General features: G+C 51.4%; 2 protein-coding genes across 3 annotated transcripts in view; both read right to left on the reverse strand.

The window, feature by feature from the left end:
• LOC133360630 (golgin subfamily A member 6-like protein 2) overlaps positions 1–4,767 on the reverse strand; it is a 66,955-nt gene extending 62,188 nt beyond the window's left edge. The window contains 1 exon segment of the mRNA XM_061579427.1: positions 4,605–4,767. The gene's annotated coding sequence lies outside the window, so the exon portion shown is untranslated.
• LOC133360786 (charged multivesicular body protein 1B1) overlaps positions 1–19,921 on the reverse strand; it is a 406,386-nt gene that overhangs the window by 24,766 nt on the left and 361,699 nt on the right. The window lies entirely within an intron of this gene.

Here is a 19,921-nt window from a genome sequence, read left to right on the forward strand (position 1 = left end):
ACCCTGCCTCTACCCTACCACTCACACCGCTTACCCTACCATCACCGCTCTACCCCTACCACTCGCACCACCTCTACCCTACCACTCACACGCCTCTACCCTACCACTCACACCGCCTCTACCCTACCACTCACCCTGCCACTTCCCTACCACTCACCGGCCTCTACCCCTACCACTCACACTGCCTCTACCCCTACCACTCACACCGCCTACCCCTACCACTCACCCTGCCTCTACCCCTACACTCACCTGCCACTTCCCTACCACTCACCCTGCCTCTACCCTACCACTCACACTGCCCCTACGCCTACCACTCACACCGCCTCTACCCTACCACTCACCCTGCCACTACCTCCCACTCACACTGCCTCTACCCTACCACTCACACTCCCTCTAGCCCTACCACTCACCCCACCTCTACCCCTACTAATCACCCTGCCCCTACCCTACCACTCACACTGCCCCTACCCCTACCACTCACCTGCCTCTACCCCTACCACTCACACTGCCTCTACCCCTACCACTCACCCTGCCTCTACCCCTACCACTCACCCTGCTTCTCCCCCTACCACTCACACCGCCTCTACCCCTACCACTCACACCGCCTCTACCCTGACCACTCACACCGCCTCTACCCCTACCACTCACACCGCCTCTACCCTGACCACTCACACCGCCCCTACCCCTACCACTCACCCTGCCTCTTCCCCTACCACTCACACTGCCCCTACCCTTACCACTCACCCTGCCTCTACCCCTACCACTCACCCTGCCTCTACCCCTACCACTCACACCGCCTCTACCACTCACCCTGCCCCTACCCCTACCACTCACACTCACTCTACCCCTACCACTCACCCCGCTTCTACCCCTACCACTCACACTGCCCCTACCCCTACCATTCACCCTGCCTCTACCCCTACCACTCACACCACCTCTACCCCTACCACTCACCCCACCTCTACCCCTACCAATCACCCTGCCCCTACCACTCACAATGACTCTACCCCTACCACTCACCCTGCTTCTACCCCTACCACTCACCCTGCCTCTACCCCTACCACTCACCCTGCCTCTACCCCTACCACTCACACCGCCTCTACCCCTACCACTCACACTGCTTCTACCCCTACCACTCACACTGCTCCTACCACTCACACTGCCTCCACCCCAACCACCCACCCCGCCTCTACCCCTACCACTCACCCTGCCCCTACCCCTACCACTCACCCTGCCTCTACCCCTATCACTCACCCTGCCTCTACCCCTACCACTCACACCGCCTCTACCCCTACCACTCACCCTGCCCCTACCACTCACACTGCCTCCACCCCAACCACCCACCCTGCCTCTACCTCTACCAATCACCCTGCCCCTACCCCTACCACTCACCCCGCTTCTACCACTCACCCTGCCCCTACCCCTACCACTCACACTGCATCTACCCCTACCACTCACCCTGCCCCTACCCCTACCACTCACACTGCCTCTACCCCTACCACTCACACCGCCTCTACCCCTACCACTCACCCTGCCACTACCCCTCCCACTCACACTGCCCCTACCCCTACCACTCACACTGCCTCTACCCCTACCACTCACCCTGCCCCTACCCCTACCACTCACACTGCCTCTACCCCTACCACTCACACTGCCTCCACCCCAACCACTCACCCCACCTCTACCCCTACTAATCACCCTGCCCCTACCCCAACCACTCACCCTGCCTCTACCCCTACCACTCACCCTGCCTCTACCCCTACCACTCACACTGCCTCTACCCCTACCACTCACCCTGCCCCTACCCCTACCACTCACACTGCCTCTACCCCTACCACTCACCCTGCCTCTACCCCTACCACTCACACCGCCTCTACCCCTACCACTCACCCTGCCCTACCACTCACACTGCCTCCACCCCAACCACTCACCCTGCTTCTACCCCTACCACTCACACTGCCCCTACCCCTACCACTCACCCTGCCTCTACCCCTAACTCTCACACCGCCTCTACCCCTACCACTCACACCGCCTCTACCCCTACCACTCACCCTGCCTCTACCCCTACCACTCACCCTGCCTCTACCCCGATCACTCACACTGCCTCTACCCCTACCACTCACCCTGCCTCTACCCCTACCATTCACCCTGCCTCTACCCCTACCACTCACACCACTCACCCTGCCACTACCCCTACCACTCACACTGCCTCTACCCCTACCACTCACACTGCCTCTACCCCTACCACTCACCCTGCCTCTACCCCTACCACTCACCCTGCCTTTACCCCTACCACTCACACCGCCTCCACCCCTACCACTCACACCGCCTCTACCCCTACCACTCACACTGCCTCTACCACTACCACTCACACTGCCTCTACCCCTACCACTCACACCGCCTCTACCCCTACCACTCAAACTGCCCCTACCCCTACCACTCACACCGCCTCTACCCCTACCACTCAAACTGCCCCTACCCCTACCACTCACACTGCCTCTACCCCTACCACTCACACTACCTCTACCCCTAAAACTCACCCTGCCTCTACCCCTACCACTCACACCGCCTCTACCCCTACCACTCACCCTGCCCCTACCCCTACCACTCACACCACCCCTACCACTCACACCACCTCTACCCCTACCACTCACACCGCCTCTACCCCTACCACTCACACCGCCTCTACCCCTACCACTCACACTGCCTCTACCCCTACCACTCACCCTGCCTCTACCCCGACCAATCACAGTGCCTCTACCCCTACCACTCACCCCGCCTCTACCCCTACCACTCACCCTGCCTCTACCCCTACCACTCACCCCGCCTCTACCCCTACCACTCACACCGCCTCTACCCCTACCACTCACACTGCCTCTACCCCTACCACTCACACCGCCTCTACCCCTACCACTCACACCGCCTCTAGCCCCTACCACTCACACCGCCTCTACCCCTACCACTCACACCGCCCCTACCCCTACCACCCCTACCACTCACACCACCCCTACCACTCACACCACCCCTACCACTCACACCGCCTCTACCCCTACCACTCACACCGCCTCTACCCCTACCACTCACACCGCCTCTACCCTGACCACTCACACCGCCTCTACCACTCACCCTGCCCCTACCCCTACCACTCAAACTCACTCTACCCCTACCACTCACCCCGCTTCTACCCCTACCACTCACACTGCCCCTACCCCTACCACTCACCCTGCCTCTACCCCTACCACTCACACCACCTCTACCCCTACCACTCACCCCGCCTCTACCCCTACCAATCACCCTGCCCCTACCCCTACCACTCACACCGCCTCTACCCCTACCACTCACACTGCCCCTACCACTCACACTGCCTCCACCCCAATCACCCACCCCGCCTCTACCCCTACCAATCACCCTGCCCCTACCCCTACCACTCACACCGCCTCTACCCCTACCACTCACACTGCTTCTACCCCTACCACTCACACTGCTCCTACCACTCACACTGCCCCTACCCCTACCACTCACACTGCCTCTACCCCTACCACTCACACCGCCCTTACCACTCACCCTGCCTCTACCCCTACCACTCACACTGCCTCTACCCCTACCACTCACACCGCCTCTACCCCTACCACTCACACCGCCTCTACCCCTACCACTCACACTGCCTCTACCCCTACCACTCACACCGCCTCTACCACTACCACTCACACCGCCTCTACCCCTACCACTCACACCGCCTCTACCCCTACCACTCACACCGCCTCTACCCCTACCACTCACACCGCCTCTACCCCTACCACTCACACTGCCTCTACCCCTACCACTCACACCGCCTCTACCACCGCCATTCACTCCCAGCAAGGATCTCTCCCCACGCTGTCGTGGACTTCACTTTCTGTTCCGCTTGACAATTTGACGATCGCCATCTGGGGTCACCACAAAGACAAAGCTCCCCCGTGTAGCCTCCACCGGCCCGAGGGCGCAAGTGCTGTGGAGTTGCGAGCGCCACCACGGATCCACTCCCACCGCTCCTCTCGCAGCAGGAGGAGGAGGGGGGGTCACCAATCGACACGCGATCACAATCCCACCGCTCCTTCCTCCCCTACAACACCGCGCGTGCCAGATCCGGACCCCCCCCCCCCATGTAACACCCGGGCCCCTGCCCCCCATGCCAGATCCGGACCCCCTCCTGCCATATTCGGACCCCCCCCCCCCCCCCCCCCCCCCCATGTAAGATCCCAGCCCCTGCCCCCCATGCGAAATTCGGACCCCCCCCCCGCGCCGCACTCAACCATTCAATCGCACTGCCTCCGCGCATGCGCAGTGCCCGCGACCGCGACTAATCTGCCGGCGGCGGCGGCGGCCTCCTGACGAGGGGGGCGAGCGAGCGAGGTGGAGAGGTCCCGGGTCGAGCGCCGCGCTCCCTCCTCGGGTCGACCCCCCATCCCCCCCCATCTCCCCCCGGCAAGGAGGAGGCGAGGAGGAGGAGGAGGCCGCCCCGCGAGCCACAGAGGAGCGAGAGGAGGAGGAGGGGGGAGAACCGCGGAGCCTCACGGCCACTGTGCCGCTGGAGAGTTGACGCGGGGCGGGCGGGCGGCTCTCACCGTGATCGTGGCGGCTGCTGCTGCTCTTGTTGCTGTTGTTGTCGTCCTTGTTGGTTGTTTAGTTGTTGTTGTAGTTGTGGTGGTAGTTGTTGTTAGTTTGACTTCTTAATGGAGACCACTTTTTAACTAAAGTGCCCGGCCCGGAAGACTTCGAGCTGCCGCGTAGCTCCGCCCCCTTAGCCCTCCTCGCCCCGCCCACTCGCGTCTAGCCCCGCCCACTCGCGTCTAGCCACGCCCACTCGCGTCCAGCCCCGCCCACTCGCGTCTAGCCACGCCCACTCGCGTTTAGCCACGCCCACTCGCGCGTCGCCCCGCCCACTCGCGTCTAGCCCCGCCCACTCGCGTCTAGCCACGCCCACTCGCGTCTAGCCCCGCCCACTCGCGTCTAGTCACGCCCACTCGCGTCTAGCCCCGCCCACTCGCGCGTCGCCCCGCCTCCAACGCGTCTAGCCCCGCCCACTCGCGTCTAGCCACGCCCACTCGCGTCTAGCCACGCCCACTCGCGTCTAGCTACGAGCACTCGCGCGTAGCCCCTCCAACGCGTCTAGCCACGCCCCTACACACATAGCACCGCCCCCTACTGAACTAGCCACGCCCCTTTATGGTTTGTCCCCCCCCCCCCTCTTTCCCTTCACCCCGCCCGTTTCTAGCCCCCCCCCCCCCCTCATACAAAGCCCCCAACGTCTTCGGACACGCCCCTTTCATCCCTTGCCCCGCCCCCTACGTCTCTAGCTCCGCCCCCCTGCGTCATTAGCCCCGCCCCCTACGTCCTTAACCCCGCCCCCACGCCTCGAGCTCCGTCCCCTACGTCTCTAGCCCCGCCCCCTCCGTCCTTAGCCCCGCCTCTTAACTTCCTAGCCCCGCCCCCCGCGTCTGTAGCCCCGCCCACTCGGACTCAAGTCTCAAGTTCGTTCGTCCAGCTGAGAGAGGTCAAGAGACGAAGATTTGAGTGTTTTTATTTACCAGGTAAGATCCCGCTGAGCTCTGTAATTCTTTATCAGAAGCAACCTGGACACAGATGATAGCTCAACGAAGTGGCTTATCATAGACTCACCACATAGAGACCCATAGACTCACTCACACAGAGACCCATAGACTCATCACACAGAGATCCATATACTCACCACACAGACCCATAGACTCATCACAGAGACCCATAGACTCACCACACAGAGACCCATAGACTCACCACACAGAGACCCATAGACTCAGCACATAGAGACCCATAGACTCACCACACAGAGACCCATAGACTCATCACACAGAGACCCACAGACTCACCACATAGAGACCCATAGACTCACCACATAGAGATCCATAGACTCACCACACAGAGACCCATAGACTCACCACACAGAGACCCATAGACTCATCACACAGAGACCCATAGACTCACTCACACAGAGACCCACAGACTCACCTCACAGAGACACATAGACTCATCACACAGAGACCCATAGACTCACCACACAGAGACCCATAGACTCACCACACAGAGACCCATAGACTCACCACACAGAGAACCATAGACTCACCACATAGAGACCCATAAACTCATCACAGAGACCCATAGACTCATCACACAGAGACTCATAGACTCATCACACAGAGACCCACAGACTCATCACACAAAGACCCATATACTCACACAGAGATCCATAGACTCACCACACAGACCCATAGACTCATCACACACACGAATAGCGTTACTGCACAGAGACCCATAGACTCAGCACACAGAGCCATAGACTCATCACAGAGAGACCCATAGACTCATCACAGAGACCCATAGACTCACCACATAGAGACCCATAGATTCACCACACAGAGACCCATATACTAATTTACAAAGACCCATAGACTCATCACACAGAGACCCACAGACTTACCACACAGACCCATAGACTCATTACACAAAGACCCATATACTCACACAGAGACCAATAGACTCACCACACAGACCCATAGACTCTCCACACAGAGATCCATAGATTCGCCACACAGACCCATAGACTCATCACACACACGAATAGCGTTACTGCACAGAGACCCATAGACTCAGCACACAGAGCCATAGACTCATCACAGAGAGACCCATATACTCATCACAGAGACCCATAGACTCACCACATAGAGACCCATAGATTCACCACACAGAGACCCATATACTAATTTACAAAGACCCATAGACTCATCACACAGAGACCCACAGACTCACCACACAGACCCATAGACTCATTACACAAAGACCCATATACTCACACAGAGACCAATAGACTCACCACACAGACCCATAGACTCTCCACACAGAGATCCATAGATTCGCCACACAGACCCATAGACTCATCACACACACGAATAGCGTTACTGCACAGAGACCCATAGATTCACCACACAGAGACCCATAGACCCATGTGTACATTTATAGCAGCAGCCAAATAATCTAAAGGCGCATTGATTTTAAATGGAGGGGAAACCCGGAGGACCCCGAGAAGAATCCACGCCACCACCATTGGGAGAGAAAGAAAGAAGACGCCAACTCCAGCTACACAACAGGCTCTCGTCACACCACCAACGATTTGGAACAACCTCGCTACCTCCCTAGCCGCGTCCTCAATGTCCCTTCAACAACCCGTCCAGGAGTCGCGACGAAGCTTGGTGTTTAAACATCTTAGCACCCCTCGTGTTGTATTGGCAGAAAGGGTCAAATATATTCTTATTTTTCATGCTTTGATACTGGCAAAAAGGGTATCACATGATAAATGTTTTTTTTTGTTTTTTATCATTTTATCTGGCAACAAAACTTTACAAGGAGTCATGTTTGCATTGACCACAATACCTGCGGTCGGAATGCAAACAAAAAACACAACTCTGATTATGATAATGATAGGCACTGTCCTTGAAATTGATTGGTCCACACCCGAGACAGCTTTCCTTAGAGCCTAGTCTCACATGGTGTTGGACCAGATGACGCCAAAAGGCGCACAACTCAAAGACAACGCACCATCAGAGTATGAGAGCTCGGGGTAAGCATTTACACCATTGGAACCTCATTTGCCAGTAGCAAAATATGATAATTGTTTTTACACTTTTATCTGGCAACAAAACTGACACCTTTTTTTACAAGGAGTCATGTTTGCACAGACCACAATACCTGCAGTCATAATGCAAACAAAAAACATAACTGATAATGTATGCACTGTCCTTGAAGTTGATTGATCCACACCCGAGACAGCTTTCCTTAGAGCCTCGTCTCACATGGTGTTGGACCAGATGACGCCAAATATGATAATTGTTTTTTTACCCTTTTATCTGGCACATATCAATGATAGTCGTGTAGGATTCGTGAAGTTGAATTGCTTAAATAGGTTTATTTTTTTTTGTAAATACCTTACGCAAACAATGATAAAAACAAAATTAGACTTTTATGAAATTTTAGTGACGACAATCAGCAGCCCCCTGCAGACCCCGGCACGCGAATGGTCCCTGACTCGTGCGTTGTTGGAGTGCTACAAACAACTCAAATAAGATTTGAAATTTCAGAGCCTTTCCCAAATAGAGACAAGCGAGACGGAATGAAGTAGGTACCCCATAGCGCCACTTCTCAACTAAAAAAATCGTGTCAAAATACTGTGTATTTAAACACGCTTTAATGAAATGTACCCTACTAGTAATGGCAGAACTCCACGACTCCATGAATGGCCCCGAAGCTTGCCATAACGTAAGGGGCCGTGCTGATTTACATATAAAAATGAACGTTTAAAAATACTTTTTTTGATAGAATATGGTATTGTCATCAGTAAGACATACGTATACCAAGTTTGCAGTCGATACCACATTGGGAAGTGGGTTAAAATTGAGTTACAAGATTTGAGGATACGACAACGACAACAACAACAGACAGAGTGAGTTAAATAAAAGCTGTAATACAAATAATAAAAACAGATCCTGCAGCAGAAGGTTAGTGGCAGATACATGAGCCACTTTCATTAATAACGTTGATCCTTAACTTACCATGTATCATCCACAATTCAATGTTGGGTAAGTGAGGGACTGTTGTTGTTGTTGTTGTCTTGGTGTGGTCTGGGACTGTTGTTGTTGTTGTCTTGGTGTGGTCTGGGGCTGTTGTTGTTGTCTTGGTGTGGTCTGGGGCTGTTGTTGTTGTTGTTGTTGTCTTAGTGTGGTCTGGGGCTGTTGTTGTCTTAGTGTGGTCTGGGGCTGTTGTTGTTGTTGTCTTGGTGTGGTCTGGGGCTGTTGTTGTTGTTGTCTTGGTGTGGTCTGGGACTGTTGTTGTTGTCTTGGTGTGGTCTGGGGCTGTTGTTGTTGTTGTCTTGGTGTGGTCTGGGGCTGTTGTTGTTGACTTGGTGTAGTCTGGGATTGTTGTTGATTTGCTGCCTTGTGTCAAGCTTGCATTTAGTGATGACAAATTGGCAGGAATCTATGTACTTCTATACTTTATTTACACTTAATCACTTGCTTACCATGTATCTATGTTGCACGCCTACCGCTGTTTGTGTTTTGTGTTTGTGGTTGAAATTCGCTGACCCCGGGCCCTTACTGGACACTTGCGACAAAGAACTTCATAGATCATCGGATTCCTCCTCCTGAAGTCTAAATATAGATGCGGATTAGTCTTTGGGCCAGGCTAGTGTACTGGAAATGTTGGTCTATATACAATGTGAGTCTACAGGGTGTTTAAATAAAATTGACCCAATTTCAAAGCAGTATATTTCACGATGGCAACATGTTACAATTACACGAAAAGTTACAAACGGGTTATAGAGTTATCACGTTTTACTAATCATTTTATAAATGCTCAATGTGCCCTCCACCTGCTGTACGGACAACATCGAGACGATAGTTAAATTCGTCCCAAACGCCTCTCTTCTCACGTTTTCCTCTGAGCTGCGTGGTCGCCCTGTGGTTTTGCCCCCTTACATCAACAGCCCGTTTTCTCAAATTGTTGGCACCAACAACGAACGGTCTTTGACATTGGCGTGTCAATGCCAAAACGCCGTTGAAACGCACGCTGCACGGCAATTACGGATTCAGTCTTGCTGAACTGCAGAACGCAAAACGCCCCGTGTGTGTTACGGGGTCACCATCTTGCGAATGACTGAGGCTAGGGGCTGTTTGTGCGCTGGGAGAGGCATCTCGCGGTAATCATTTGAAACTCTCTGCGCCGCCCTTTCAAGCGGTAAGAGTTTCATTCATGGGCGGTTCGTGGTTGAAGAGATAAGGCGACTTCAAATCAGGTCCATCTGTTTGAAACACCACAATGTGAGTCTACTGGCAATATGTGGGCAATGTTCGTCTTCGGGTAATGTTATTCCTCGGGAAATATTATTAATCTACGTCGTGATTTAATTTATTGTATACCTACGTGACTTTACCGAAAGAACCAACGAGTATGGATCCCTGCAGTCACGAAAACTTCAAATCTAGATTGAACATCACAAAGCTTCTCGAGTGGTTGGCTGCTGCTGTGAATGTCCACGTGACGACGAGAAGCCACTTCGTTGGGCTGTCACTTGTGGCCAAGTCGCTTCTGCTCAACAGCTGTGTATGTCAGTAGGCCTCGCCTGGTCAAATAAAACATAGTTTCGTTTTCACGGCCACGTGCTTTAATTTAAACGACTTATATTTATTTTGATGTATTTTTTTTAAAGCTTCTACCGAAATTCAACCTGAATTTAAACGGGAAATTGGAAGAACTTGGAGCGTCCTGCTGCGAAAATAAATCAATAAAGATACCCACTCCCCTTTTCTCGCGCTTCAGATTTTGGATCCGAATGCGCGGTAATAGAGAATTAACTTTTTCAATCGTATGTTAAAGTGCGCTACAACTCGCGTAGCCGCCTGACGTTATCAAGGCAAAGGGTAGGTCCACGAGGGGTGTAGAGTCGTACGAGATAAGCGGAGGAATTTAGAACTTCTTTGCGGAGGCGAATGGGAAGCCAACAACAACAACAATGCTTGATCTGCGCACAGCAAATGGCTGTCCCCAAAGAGTGGCAACGATCGGAGTCACTGCGAATCCGATCGTGAGGAGAAATACAGCAGCAGAACCTCGAATATCCTCATGTGGTTAGATTTTGACATGAATTAATAACTGATGGATTATCCCTTTAGCCCAAATTAATCATCCAAAAACAGTTCAACAACATTATTATTTTTGGAAATGTTTATTACAAGTCATGTGCTTAAACCGAACAAATATGTTGCTCCGGTAAATCCATAATCCACGCGATCGCCACTACAGTACAGTAGTTGCCATATCTTTACAACGGCAGGGCGGAGTTTGATTGATGTTGATTGGCGCGGCTCTGCTATTATCCACTTCATGGTCTCGTGTGCGGGAGCAGGGAAACGTTACTATCGGTGAGCACGCGCATCAATTAGTTTGTTTTTGCGTGGACTTTTGTAATAAAACAAGATCAATACATTCTTGACTACAATATTTTAGTTTTGTTCATTATATATAAAATGTATACCTATAGTTGTGGTTTTGGCATAGAGATCCGCGGAAATTGGTCATGTTTTGAGATTATTTGTGATTTGTTGATGATCCCCGGCCGTCCTCTGTAATCAGCGCGGATAGTCGAGACGTCGACTCGACGGCGAACACTCGGGGAAGATGCGCGCTGGCAAAGTTGACGAGCTCGGGGAAATCGTTGAAAAGTCAGTGGGGGTCCCTCTTCACAGAAGCCCATTGGGCGAGCGAAGCGGACGTTAACGCTCGCAACAAAACCATCGCTTGCTCGGTCATCGCAACCTCTCTTCGGAACGGGGACATCCACGATCAAGAGATGCACGCTGGTCAGTGCGGATTCAATATGTCCAGAGCAGCGCACGGGCCTCTGCTCATACCGTGTTAGCCTCTCCAGAGAAACACCGTCGCTGAGGCGGTCGGTGACATCGGAGAATCTAAATGAGCAGCTCACGGACAAAGTGAAGTCGTTGATGCATTGCCGCTTTGCCCTCGATGAAAGCACGGATTTAACCGGCGTGTCGCAAACGTGCGGTTTTATTTTAATTCGTGGTGTCGATCAAAGCGCCGCGCACTCCAGAGGAGCTTTGTGGAGGTGGTTCCCACGGAAGACACCACAGCAGACTAAAAACATCTTCACCGGTTTGGTGGGTGGGTGCCCTGGTCAAGGTAGGTGTAGACCGGTCCAAAAGCCGTGGGTTTGGCCAACAGACGGAGCACCACGCTGTGGCCGAGAAGAGAGCGGCAGTGCCACAGAAGGGGAAGCTGACGCGCCGTCAATCGCGACCATCGATGTGTTGCGGCGGTAGAAAAATAAACTAAATCACGACGTTTCGGAGGCAACACAAGTCACCGTCATCAGGTGGGACCGTCACAGCTAAATTTACTGCATCAAGTGTAAATCAAGTAAATTTAGCTGTGACGGTCCCACCTGATAATGGAGACTTGTGTTGCCTCCGAAACGTCGTGATTAATTATTGTATTTCTATTATTTGTATTATTTATTTTTAGCTACGTGACTTTACTGAAGAAAGAACCACAGAGTATGGATTTCTGCAGTCACGAAAGCTTCAAATCAAGAACAAGCATTGCGTAGTACAACTTTGACAATGGTGAAATGTCCGTTTAACACATCGTAGTACTGGTAGGACTTTCGCAACCAATATTATCCATGATAGAGGATTTTATTTTCATTTTGGTGGGTTAGATCGCGTAAATATAAATGTGCTGTTACACCCACCACCACCACCCGACACAGCCAGTGAATAAGGTTTAACCTTGATTTGAAGCTTTCGTGACTGCAGGAATCCCTACTCTTTGGTTATTTCGGTAAAGTCACGTGGGTAGAAAAATAAACTAAATCACAACGTTTCGGGCGCAACACAAGCGTCCGACTTCAGGTGGGAAGCTTGGCCTGCTGATGACGGACGCTTGTGTTGTGCCCGAAACGTCGTGATTTAGTTTATTTGAAACCTACGTGACTTTGCCGAAAGAACCAAAGAGTATGAAGAAGGTTTGTCACAAATATGACTGTCGCCTGATGAGGCTGGTTGTTGTAATTGCCGGCGAAATGTCACGGTAATCGACTTGTAATTGTTGTTGTGGGTTCACGCTCCAACACGCCGGTTAGTGCTGAACTCGTAACAAATTGCCACGTTTTGTTTACCTGAGAAACCTTTACGAATGGCTGTGTGTCACGTGGTGTTGGCGAGTTTAACGACACATCTACATTCATGAAATCTAACCCAGAAATAACAGAAACCTCTCTTATTGACAACAGGAAAGTGTGCCGGACGTGGTTACACAGACCGTGAACTTTATCCGAGGCAGCTAAGGGGGCCTTTAAACCCACGGGCAGTAAAGCCCCCTCGAAGATGCCCCAGACACCCCGGAGTCTGCGTGACACGGAGGTTGGGTGGACAATGCCACCGTGGGGAGCAGCCTCCCATTGTATCTGTACCATGAATCGCGCGGCTGGCTACGGTTGCACGTGGAGCAGAAAAGGCAGCGGCCATTGCAAGTCGACGAATGGAAGCGGGGCCTTGTATTCGTGGTCGACGTCACAACACAGAGCACCTCAATTTTTCGATTTAAAGATTTCGTGACTGCAGGGATTCATATCCTTGGTTCTTTCGGTAAAGTCACGTAGAAGGGAAATAATAAAACAATAAAAATAAAACATAATAAAATACAATTCTCACGACGTTTCGGCCACAACGCAAGCAGCCGTCCTTAGGTGAAGAACAGGTCTGTCGGAAAGACAGCGTGTGGTGTTCATTCAGACGCTGTCTTTCCGACAGACCTGTTCTTCACCTGAGGACGGCTGCTTGCGTTGTGGCCGAAACGTCGTGAGAATTGTATTTTATTATGTTTCATTTTTTTTATTTTATTATTTCCCTTCTACGTGACTTTACCGAAAGAACCAAGAAGACAGAACACCTCAGCTGACTTTAAACCAAAAATGCAGTGGGGGAGGGGGGGAGATTAAAGCTTTCACATTCTTATTCTTGGTTCTTTCGGTAAAGTTACGTAGATATAAAATAAAATTTAAATAAAATTCATTAAAAAAATTATAATTTTACTTTTATAAAAGCAAAAAACGACGACGTTTCGATCGCAACACCAGCGGCCTTTATCAGGCGGAGAGAAGAGAGGGGGCACGCCTCCAAATGCAACTGCCTGTGAGGCCTTTCAGAGTGAGCTATGCGGCAGCGGCAGCAGCTTTCGGCTGTGGAGAAACTCAACTTTGGGGGGGAATGAATCCCTGCACCCTTTCACAACATTTTCAAATGACGACAAGCAGACGCGGCGGAGTGCCCGTGGCCACAAACTCACGGAACACACCACTAGCAGCACCAGCAGCAGCAGCAGCGAACCATCGACAAACTCGAGACGAAGCCATTGCAAGGGAAGCTGTTCGGACTTTAAACAACAAAAATCCTCGAGGAAGACTTTGCGACATTTCGTCACCCGTTTGCTGTCCGTGTGTCTGAGGTCTCGGAAGAGTTGCGGATGGAGTGTGGCGCTGATTCTCAAACGGTGTTAGACCAGAGGACGCCAAAAGGCTCTAAAGACAGCTGTCTCTGGTGTGGACCAATCAATTTCAAGGGCAATGCATCATACTGTCAGAGTGTGTTTTTTTTACATTCTGACCACAAGCATTGTGGTTAATGCAGACATGATTCCTATAGTAAGAGGTTTCAGTTTGGTGTTTTACATCTTAACACAGCTGTTTTGTTGCCAGAAAAGGGGAAAACCTCTTCTCATTTCTTCTATAACACTGGTCAAAAAAAAACCCATGTTTTTCTGGCCTGGACTTTTGCAGCTGTTTTAGACTAATTTCAGGGTGCTGATTCTAAATCTGATCTCAGATTTGCTCTATCACATCTCATTTTTATGCTATCTGCATACCCCATTTTCATTGATTTTACCAGAAATTAACTCTGTCACTTATGATTGCAAGTTGTTGCGAATCAGTGACTGCTTTAGTCTTAAACTATGGTGCTGTATTTTTAGGATAGTGTGTTTATAATATAATTTTATGTAGATATCCACATTTATTTAATATTTTTCTTCTGCAGTTTTTATTGAAAATGCAATATTTGATATCTCAAAAACCTCATGTGATAGACAAAAACTGATGCCAGATTTGGAATCAGCACCCCAAAATTACCTTACAACCGTTAAAATACCTTATGCCAGAAAAAGTGTGTTGACCAGTGTTATTATTATTCCCTACGATTGCAGACTGATGGGACATCCTGTTATGTGTGTTGCAGTGTGCGTGTGTTGAACTTCCTCTGCACCGTACGTAGCCAACCGCGCTAATCGTAAGCGCGGAGCTATTCCGTTACCCACCGACGTGTTTTGACGTCACGTGGGTTGTTGACGTGGATTTAGCTGCAACGAGTTTGGTGCAGCCGGTGTTGGGTAAATGAATACCCAATAATCATTATCTTGCTTTTTATTTTCATCGGCCAAATTGTTCGGCCCCCTGGAGGAGCATTTGGATCTAAAGCAACCCGCTGGTTTGGCGCGCCTGGTCTGTGGGCAATGTGAGTCTATGGGCAGTGTGAGTCTATGGGTAGTGTTGTCTATGGGTAGTGTTGAGTCTATGGCGCAGTGTTGAGTCTATGGGTAGTGTTAGTCTATGGGCAGTGTTAGTCGATGGGTAGTATTGAGTCTATGGGTAGTGTTGAGTCTATGGACAGTGTTAGTCTATGGGTAGTGTTGAGTCTATGGGTAGTGTTGAGTCTATGGTGCAGTGTTGAGTCTATGGGCAGTGCTGAGTCTATGGGTAGTGTTGAGTCTATGGTGCCGTGTTGAGTCTATGGGCAGTGTTGAGTCTATGGGCAGTGCTGAGTCTATGGGTAGTGTTGAGTCTATGGTGAAGTGTTGAGTCTATGGCAGGGGTCGGCAACCTACGGCTCCGGAGCCGCATGCGGCTCTTTACGGGCTGCTTCTTGACGATATGTACGTAAGTACAGTATGTACTCAGATGCATTGCGGCTCTTGAAATACTGAATTTTGTACCTAATTGGAAAGAAATGGCTCTTGTTATTTTGGTTGCCGACCCCTGGTCTATGGGCAGTGTTGAGTCTATGGTGCAGTGTTGAGTCTATGGGCAGTGTGAGTCTATGGGCAGTGCTGAGTCTATGGGTAGTGTTGAGTCTATGGGCAGTGTTGAGTCTATGGGCAGTGTTGAGTCTATGGGCAGTGTGAGTCTATGGGCAGTGCTGAGTCTATGGGTAGTGTTGAGTCTATGGGCAGTGTTGAGTCTATGGGCAGTGTTGAGTCTATGGGCAATGTTAGTATATGGGCAGTGTTGAGTCTGTGAGTAATGTTAGTCTATGGGTAATGGTAGTCTATGGGCAGTGTTAGTCTATGGGCAGTGTTAGTCTATGGGCAGTGTTAGTCTATGGGTAGTGTTAGTCTATGGGCAGTGTTAGTCTATGGGTAATGTTAGTCTATGGGTAATGGTAGTATATGGGTAATGTTAGTTTATTGGCAGTTTTAGTCTATGGGCAGTGTTAGTCTGTGGGCAGTGTTGAGTCTATGGGCAGTGTTAGTCTATGGGCAATGTTAGTCTATGGGTAATGGTAGTCTATGGGTAATGGTAGTTTATTGGCAGTGTTAGTCTATGGGCAGTGTTAGTCTGTGGGCAGTGTTGAGTCTATGGTGCAGTGTGAGTCTATGGGTAGTGTTGAGTCTATGGGCAGTGTTAGTCTATGGGCAGAGTTGAGTCTATGGGTAGTGTTGAGTCTATGGTGCAGTGTGATTCTATGGTGCAGTGTGAGTCTATGGGCAGTGTTAGTCTATGGGCAGAGTTGAGTCTATGGGCAGTGTTGAGTCTATGGTGCAGTGTGAGTCTATGGGCAGTGGTAGTCTATGGGCAGTGTGAGTCTATGGGCAGTGTTGAGTCTATGGGCAGTGTTAGTCTATGGGCAGAGTTGAGTCTATGGGTAGTGTTGAGTCTATGGTGCAGTGTGAGTCTATGGGCAGTGTTAGTCTATGGGCAGTGTGAGTCTATGGGTAGTGTTGAGTCTATGGGCAGTGTTGAGTCTGTGGACAGTATGAGTCTATGGGCAGTGTGAGTCTATGGGCAGTATGAGTCTATGGGCAGTATGAGTCTATGGGCAGTGTTAGTCTATGAAGAGTGTTGAGTCTATGGTGCAGTGTTAGTCTATGGGCAGTGTGAGTCTATGAACAGTGTTAGTCTATGGGCAGTGTTAGTCTATGAAGAGTGTTGAGTCTATGGGCAGTGTTAGTCTATGGGCAGTGTTGAGTCTATGGGCAGTGTGAGTCTATGGGCAGTGTTGAGTCTATGGGCAGTGTTGAGTCTATGGTGCAGTGTGAGTCTATGGGTAGTGTTGAGTCTATGAACAGTGTTAGTCTATGGTGCAGTGTTAGTCTATGGGCAGTGTTGAGTCTATGGGCAGTGTTAGTCTATGGGCAGTGTTGAGTCTATGGGCAGTTTTGAGTCTATGGTGCAGTGTGAGTCTATGGGTAGTGTTGAGTCTATGGTGCGGTGTTGAGTCTATGGGTAGTGTTAGTCTATGGTGCAGTGTTAGTCTATGGGCAGTGTTAGTCTATGGTGCAGTGTTGAGTCTATGGGTAGTGTTAGTCTATGGTGCAGTGTTAGTCTATGGGCAGTGTTAGTCTATGGTGCAGTGTTAGTCTATGGGCAGTGTTAGTCTATGGGCAGTGTTGAGTCTATGGGTAGTGCTGAGTCTATGGGCAGTGTTGAGTCTATAGGCAATGTTAGTCTATGGGTAGTGCTGAGTCTATGGGCAATGTTAGTCTATGGGCAGTGTTGAGTCTATGGGTAGTGCTGAGTCTATGGGCAGTGTTGAGTCTATGGACAGTGTTGAGTCTATGGGCAGTGTTGAGTCTATGGGCAGTGTTGAGTCTGTGGGCAGTGTTGAGTCTATGGGCAGTGTTGAGTCTATGGGCAGTGTTGAGTCTATGGGTAGTGTTGAGTCTATGGGTAGTGTTGAGTCTGTGGGCAGTGTGAGTCTATGGGTAGTGTTGAGTCTATGGGTAGTGTTGAGTCTATGGGCAGTGTTGAGTTTATGGGCAGTGTTGAGTCTATGGGTAGTGTTGAGTCTATGGGCAGTGTTGAGTCTATGGGCAGTGTTGAGTCTATGGGTAGTGTTGAGTCTATGGGCAGTGTGAGTCAATGGGCAGTGTTGAGTCTATGGGCAGTGTTGAGTCTATGGGCAGTGTTGAGTCTATGGGTAGTGTTGAGTCTATGGGCAGTGTTGAGTCTATGGGCAGTGTTGAGTCTATGGGTAGTGTTGAGTCTGTGGGCAGTGTGAGTCTATGGGTAGTGTTGAGTCTGTGGGCAGTGTGAGTCTATGGGTAGTGTTGAGTCTGTGGGCAGTGTTGAGTCTATGGGTAGTGTTGAGTCTGTGGGCAGTGTTGAGTCTATGGGTAGTGTTGAGTCTATGGGTAGTGTTGAGTCTGTGGGCAGTGTGAGTCTATGGGTAGTGTTGAGTCTATGGGTAGTGTTGAGTCTATGGGTAGTGTTGAGTCTGTGGGCAGTGTGAGTCTATGGGTAGTGTTGAGTCTGTGGGTAGTGTGAGTCTATGGGTAGTGTTAGTCTATGGGTAGTGTTGAGTCTATGGACAATGTTAGTCTATGGGCAGTGTTGAGTCTATGGGCAGTGTTGAGTCTATGGGCAGTGTTGAGTCTATGGGCAGTGTTGAGTCTATGGGCAGTGTTGAGTCTATGGGCAGTGTTGAGTCTATGCGTAGTGTTGAGTCTATGGGTAGTGTTGAGTCTATGGGCAGTGTTGAGTCTATGGGCAGTGTTGAGTCTATGGGCAGTGTTGAGTCTATGGGCAGTGTTGAGTCTATGGGCAGTGTTGAGTCTATGGGCAGTGTTGAGTCTATGGGCAGTGTTGAGTCTATGGGCAGTGTTAAGTCTATGGGCAGTGTTGAGTCTATGGGCAGTGTTGAGTCTATGGGTAGTGTTGAGTCTATGGGCAGTGTTGAGTCTATGGGCAGTGTTGAGTCTATGGGCAGTGTTGAGTCTATGGGCAGTGTTGAGTCTATGGGCAGTGTTGAGTCTATGGGTAGTGCTGAGTCTATGTTGAGTCTATGGACAATGTTAGCCGGTTCAGAGTCTAGACCCGCCTCTTAGCGCCGCCCTCTTCCCCCATTGGCCCCGCCCCCTTCCCTTTGGCCCCGCCCCCCTTGGCCCCGCCCCCCGCATTCCCGCGGGGGGTGCGGCCCGCAGACCGCGGCACCTCCCTCACCGGTGACGTCACGCAGGGCGCGTGACAAAGACAAAGGTGCACCCCCCACCCCCGTGTAGCCTCTGCAGACTGCTGGGGCAAGTGCTGTAGTTAGTCGCGAGCAGCAGCAGCAGCAGCTGTGTAGGCCCGCACTGTGGCACCACGCCCGGCCGCCTTTGTCTCCCCAGTGTCGATGTTCACTACACACCAGGTACTGTGTAATGATATTTTTTTTGAGGCTGAGTGGACCTAGGGGAGGCCCAGGACCGGTTCGTACAATCTCCGGGGTCACCACCGCCCCCACCCACGTGCTGCGCGTGACGTCACGAGCCCTACCCCCTGACGCGTGACGTCACAATTCGACAAAAAAAATTTGAAATCCGTGCTGTTTGTTTCTGGCCGCTTCAATCTCCGCGGTCGTGATTGTGTCACGAGGGCGCGAGCACGAGGAGAGGGGCGCCTCTCGCCTGGGGGCAGCCCCAGCGGCAGCTGCCCCTGCGCATGAGACTGCGTGCGTAGTTAGCGTCTCGTCACGGCGTGTGGGGAGCGGTGGCGCTGCGGTTAGCGCTGCGCTGCGCTACGATCCGGCCACCACCACCAGCGATAGCGATTCATTATCTGAGCCGGTCCTGGGCCTCCCCTAGGTCGACTCAGCCTCAAATGAGTACCTGGTGCGGCTTGTAGTAAACATCGCCACTGAGGAGACAAAGGCGGCCGGGAGTGGTGCTGGCCACCCACCCCATCGTGTTCCGTGTCGGCCTTCATAGGCGCTGCCACGAGCAGCACTTGCCCCGGTAGTTTGTGAAGGTTACACGAGGACCTTTGTCTTTGTGACTGGGTGTGGGGCTGGGAGTGTCCGTGTGAGCTATGATCGCTATGTGCGCACTGCGTGTGGAGCGTGAGAGTGCGTGGGTGAGAGTGTAAGAGTGTGGGTGTGTGGGTGAGAGTGTGTGAGTGAGAGTGTGAGAGTGTGGGTGTGTGAGTGAGAGTGTGAGAGTGAGTGTGTGGGTGAGAGTGTGTGGGTGAGTGTGTGAGGGAGTGTGGGTGAGATAGTGTGTGGGTGAGTGTGTGGGTGAGAGAGTGAGAGTG

The sequence above is a fragment of the Lethenteron reissneri genome, chromosome 69, assembly GCF_015708825.2.
Source record: "Lethenteron reissneri isolate LAM-NWPU_2019-01 chromosome 69, ASM1570882v1, whole genome shotgun sequence".
NCBI classification, from domain to species: domain Eukaryota; kingdom Metazoa; phylum Chordata; class Hyperoartia; order Petromyzontiformes; family Petromyzontidae; genus Lethenteron; species Lethenteron reissneri.